This window comes from Triticum dicoccoides, chromosome 3B, assembly GCF_002162155.2.
Source record: "Triticum dicoccoides isolate Atlit2015 ecotype Zavitan chromosome 3B, WEW_v2.0, whole genome shotgun sequence".
NCBI lineage: Eukaryota > Viridiplantae > Streptophyta > Magnoliopsida > Poales > Poaceae > Triticum > Triticum dicoccoides.
The window spans coordinates 737,151,456-737,157,646 of record NC_041385.1 but is presented as its reverse complement, the minus strand read 5'-3'; positions in this window follow the sequence as shown (position 1 = coordinate 737,157,646).

Sequence of the window (6,191 nt, the reverse complement as noted above, 5' to 3'; positions counted from 1 at the left end):
AAACGCATCCTCAAGCTCTTCCCAACTTCCAATGGTATTTTCTGGGAGGCTTTTAAGCCAATGCCGAGCTGGCCCTTTGAGCTTGAGGGGTAGGTATTTTATGGCATGGAGATCGTCTCCTCTGGCCATATGTATGTGTAGTATGTAATCCTCAATCCAGACTCCGGGGTTTGTTGTTCCGTCATATGCTTCTATGTTTACGGGTTTGAATCCCGCTGGAAATCCATGATCCAGTACCTCATCGGTGAAACATAGTGGGTGTGCGGCGCCCCTGTATTTGGGTGTGCCGTTGTCTTTGAATGCTCGGCGGGTTATGTTGCTTCCTGGAGTCTTCTTTTTTGGCACATAAATAGATCTGACTGGGTCGTCCCTTTTCCGAGGATCTTTATGCTGATCGTGTGCCGGCTTGTGTGCGGCGCCCCTTGTTGCTCTTGGCCTGTCATCTGGTCGTCTATCCGGCCAGGCGGCTTCTTTCTTTTTTGACTGCGGGGGCTCTAAGGCCTCCTCGTCAAATTCAGGCAACAGCTTGCGCTTCGGGTAGCTCTTTGTCTGGTGACTAGCGCCATGTTTATCTATGCTGTTGAGTACTTTGCCCCATCTCATTCTGAGTGCGTCCTCCGCTGTTTTGAGCTTCCTCTTTTGCTTCTTCAAACTTCTTGCAGTGGTGACGAGCGTTTTATGAAGATTCATATGCTCTGATGATGTGAGATCATCTTCGCCGGGGATGGGTTGCTTGTCCAGTTCATGTCTGGCTGGCTGCTTGTTGACATGTGAGTCATCCACTGCTTCGCCCTGCTCTGGGGCCGAGTCCGTATGGGTGCCGTTTTTGTCGATGCCGGTCGCGTCGCCACTTTGGTTGTTTGTTGGGGGAGTTGTCCTTCGCCACGTCCCGTTTTTCCTCATTATCGCTTCCATTTGGTGTATCCACCATGTATACGGCATGAGTTGGGGTGGCTTTCCCGTGCCCGGTAGGCGCTGGTTCTTGGTCGTCTCCGGCATCGTCGTCCATACCGTCGATGTCTTCGGAGTCATAGTTTAGCATGTCGGTTAGATCGTCGACAGCGACTACCAAGTGGGTGGTGAGTTGGCTTTGAATTTCTTCGTCGTCCGCATCCCAACCGTCCTGACAGCAGTCCGGCCAGGGCTCTCCTGATAACGAGAGATACTTTAGCGAACTCAGGAGGTCGCCGAAAGGTGAGTGTTGAAAGATGTCCGCTGCGGTGAACTCCATGATCGGCGCCCAATCGGATTCGATCAGAGGGGGCGCGGGAGGTTCGGAGTCCGGCACCTCGGAGTCACGAGCTTTATGAGGGACAAGGTTAGTGTTCGGCTCTATCGCCGTAGAGGTTGCAGCCCCTGAGGCGGTGTCTAGCCATCCGTCCTCGATCTACGCAGCCGGCTCCGAATTGAAGATCGGAGCGAGTTCGAGTGCGGCCTCCAGGGTACTGTCCGGCTGCAGAGCTAAATCATGCCCGCCGTGACAGTGTGGCATGCTCGGCTGTGGCTCGAATCCATCGAGGATCAAGTCCCCGCGGATGTCAGCCGTGAAGTTCAAACTTCCAAACCTGACCTGACGGCCAGGGGCGTAGCTTTCGATCTGCTCCAGATGGCCAAGCGAATTGGCCCGCAGTGCGAAGCCGCCGAATACGAAGATCTGTCCGGGGAGAAAGGTCTCACCCTGGACTGCTTCGTTGATGATGGTTGAAGAAGCCATCGAGCCTATCGGTGACGACACAGAGGAACTCTCAATGAAAGCAACAATGTCGGTGTCAAAATCGGCGGATCTCGGGTAGGGGGTCCCGAACTGTGCGTCTAGGCGGATGGCAACAGGAGACAAGGGACACGATGTTTTACCCAGGTTCGGGCCCTCTTGATGGAGGTAAAACCCTATGTCCTGCTTGATTAATATTGATGATATGTGTTACAAGAGTGGATCTACCACGAGATCAAGGAGGCTAAACCCTAGAAGCTAGCCTATGGTATGATTGTTGTTCGTCCTAAGGACTAAAGCCATCCGGTTTATATAGACACCGGAGAGGGCTAGGGTTACACAAAGTCGGTTACAATGGTAGGAGATCTACATATCCGTATCGCCAAGCTTACCTTCCACGCCAAGGAAAGTCCCATCCGGACATGGGACGAAGTCTTCAATCTTCTATCTTCATAGTCTTGGAGTCCGGCCAATGATGATAGTTCGGCTATCCGGACACCCCCTAGTCCGGAACTCCCTCAGAGAGCTTTATAAGAAGAGCACAACCGGAGTCCTTCAAAGGTGTATCTCCGAAGAAGAAGGGCGAAATCTTCTGGCTGAAATTCATGCCGGACTAGGCGAGCACCACGCCGCAGCCCGGGCCCTTGTAAGCAAGGCCTTCCGTACCGGATTTGACTGGCCGATGGCCCGGGCAGACGCTCAAGACTTAGTGCAGCGATGCGTCGGTTGCCAATTATTCGCTAATCAAAGCCACATGCCACCTACCGCCCTACAAACCATACCCATCACCTGGCCTTTTGCGGTCTGGGGGCTTGACATGGTTGGACCCCTTAAAGGAGGAACCCACAATAAAAAATATCTACTGGTCATGGTGGACAAAGTCACCAAATGGATAGAGGCCAAGCCCGTAAAGACGTCCGAATCCGGACCGGTGATAGACTTCATATCCGGGGTTGTACACCGATACGGCATCCCCCACAGCATCATAACTGACAACGGCACAAACTTCACGGCCGACGAAGTTAAACTCTGGTGCAAAAACATGGGCATCAAGCTCGACTACGCTTCAGTCTATCACCCACAAACTAACGGTCAAGTCGAGCGAGCCAAGGGTCTCATCATGAGTGGCATCAAACCCAGACTAGTGCGATCCCTCAAGGAATCTAACACGCACTGGGTAGAGGAGATTGACTCCATACTCTGGGGGCTGTGGACCACGCCGAACCGCACTACCGGATTCACACCATTTTTATGGTATACGGCGCAGAGGCAGTCCTGCCCTGCGACATAATTCATGACTCACCTCGCGTGTGCATGTACGAAGAAAGAGAAGCCGAGCTCGATCGGCAGGACAGCTTGGACGCACTGGAGGAGGAGCGCGACGTGGCAAAATCCCGTTCCGCATTCTATCAACAGCAGGCTCGAAGATATCAAAGCAGAGAAGTACGGGCCAAAACTTATAACGTTGGCGAACTAGTTCTATGCCTGCCGTACAAGAAAAAGGACAAACTAAAGCCCAATTGGGAGGGTCCCTTCATAATCGACCAAGTATTGACTGGTGGAGCGTACCGTCTGCGAAACGCATCGGACAACTGTCTCGAGCCGAACCCATGGAACACAGCATGCCTACAAAGATTCTACGCCTAGCGCCGGACTCTGTGTTCGTCTCCTTCCTCTGTCCCCTTTTTATTTATTTTTTCACATTAGCTGTCTGGCATTTCTCTCCTTCTCCCTACCCCTTTTTTTCTTCTTCTCCCAAGCCCTTAGGAGCTTGCTTGCGCATTGTTCGCACATACTTGACGCGCCACCCGCGCTCATTATACCTGGGGGCTTCCTTATCAGAAGTTTATATAAACGGGCCTCATGCCCAAAACATGTGTGACACTTCCGCATGAACCTTTTATACACCATTATATGCATCGATATGACTTAAGTTTTGGCCAAGCTGGGTTGCTTGGCTCGTGTGCTCACCCCTACGTTCCCGTTCGTTCGGCTAGGTGGTAAAGGGAGCACCTCTGCGATTGTTACTGCCGGGTCAACCGGATGTGTACCTCAGACTGGGTGAAGCCGAAAGCTAGCGTTCTTAAGGGAATATTCGGTCAGTGAAATAAAAGATGATTTTTCTTGTTTATCTGCTCCCAGATGCTTTTCTGCTTTTTTTAGTAGTTCGGACATGCACTTTAGGGCATGCCTCCCAGGGAAAGGAACCCCTAACGGAACTATTCTCCCTGGAAGATGTTTCTTACTAACCATGTAATATAACATAACTAGTTGGGCACTTGTCTGCTAAAGCAATTATGACCCCTACACCTTGTCTCCATGCATGCCCCGGTTCTTACATAATCGAGAGGGTATTCGGACACACTCCGGACTATAGGGTCCAGAGGTCGAAGCAAAAAAGGTCCGCAATGACAAACAATCTACAATCCGGCTAGAAGGCATTTTTCATGTCATTTTAAATTACAGAGTCAATCCGACTCGGTATATTCTTCTTCAATACCATCCAACAGGCGGTCTAATTTACAGTCCTGTTGAGAATACTTTGCAGCCAGCTCTACCTGGCCATATACTAAACTGACAGGGATCTCCTTTCCGTCAGGACCCATAGGGCCGACTTCGGCCATATGGTTCGGGTCAGCCTTCGTGTACCGAGTCTTCACCATGGCCCAGGCCTCCCTGGCACCTTGACGACAGGACGATATCTTCCACAACCGGAAGCGCTGCCGCACTCCCTCCAGCTTATTGGCAAGCTCCCCAAGGCCTTCGGGCGCGGAGAGGGATGGCCACATAGCCTGGACGACGCCTTGCATTGCCTGCCGAATTCGTTCGTGCAGTTGCAACAGCTCGGGAAGAAGGTCCCCCGTTGAACCGGGCATTTCCTCCGCAGGACGACCTCTCAGCAGACCTACAGACATAGCTCTGTCAATCGACCTCCTCGCCGATTTTTTTTTCGAGAATTCGTTCAAGCACTTACTAAAAATGCCGCGTCAAAGTCGCCGATTCTCCTTTACGGAAGCAAACAGCTAAATACGAACATCCTTTAGTTCCTCGCCCAGCTGGGTATTGGCATCTTGAAGTTTGTTCTTCTCTTGCCTCACCCTTGTCAGCACGCTCTCGCCAGCCTTTAGTTGGCGTAGGAGTTGTTGCCTGTCCGGATTTACTCCGGCCCCATCTGCACTGTTATCGTCAGAATTGCACACATGCCGCACTCTATAACAGAATTATTTTTCGGAGCATATATTACCTGAGGGGGTCCCCTTGGCAATTGCTGAAGCGGCCAGTACGGCCTCGAGTTGGGCCTTGCACTCTGCCAGCTCCTGAGACAGTTGCGTGTTCTTCTTTGTAAGACCCTGCATAAACATATGATCCTTAAAACAGTTATCTTAACTATTTCAAGTCTCGGGGGCTACTGGCATATATAACCATCAGATGTACTCACCTGTATGTCTTTTACATACTGCTCTGTGGCTCTGGCTAGACCATTTTGAGAGGCACGGAGGTACGCATCTCCCGTATTAAAGGCGTTCAATGCCTCTGGGGAAAAACATGCGTCCTGAAGAACAGTCCGGCGATGCCTGTGGTTCATGGCACTCTCCACCTCTGAATTGGTGGCAGATAGCCCGTCTGCATCCTCTGTCGGAGGAATGCCCGATGCGCGCCCCGTGTCCGCCTCCGCTTCCGGACCCGGCCTTGAAGTCTGGCCGGTGGATATAGTCCGGCGGGCTCTCTTCTTCCTAAGGAGAGCATGAGCGTTAGCATGACTTGCGGGCATAAACCCTAGGCGTTAAATTCGCACGCCGTACCATTGCACCGGAGTCTCGATCTGGTCCGCACTTCTTTTTGGCCCGCCTGGCTTCAGCGGCCCCTGTTGGCTGCCCACCGCGGGCCCGGCGCTCCGCCTCAAGGATTTCCCCAACAAAACGAAACACTATTTACAGCATTCAAAATAAGGCATGGATGGATCTCCTTCAAAGTACAGGGACTTCGGTCTCGATTACCTTTGAGGCTGGAAGTAGTCCGGGATAATCGGTCGTAATGGCCACTAAGGTGTTATCCTTACTCAACTGATGAAACACCCCATCAATTAATTCCACACATATGTCCGGGTCCTCTTGGGAATCCGGATCGAGGGACCGTTCTGGGTCCTCGGGCTGTGGGGGAGGGTTGTTGATCTCCTTCACCGTCTGGCGTAGCTCCTACGTTAACATCGCTAGACTAAGTACTCAATTATGAGAATTACGGAAGCGGGTAGATAAGTGAAAGTGTTCGCTTACCCAGCTCGGAGGGTTATACATGGAGAATCCGCCCCGTGGGTTGACACGAACGAATTCTTCTTCTTCTCCCTTATACAAAGTGGATAAGATCTCCATTAGAGTGGCAGCCAAATCTGGTCCCTTGCGACCACACCGGCTGGCATCGTCCTCCCCGTTGAAATCCCACATGGGGTGGCCTCTGTACTGAAGCGGCTGCACCCCCCGCG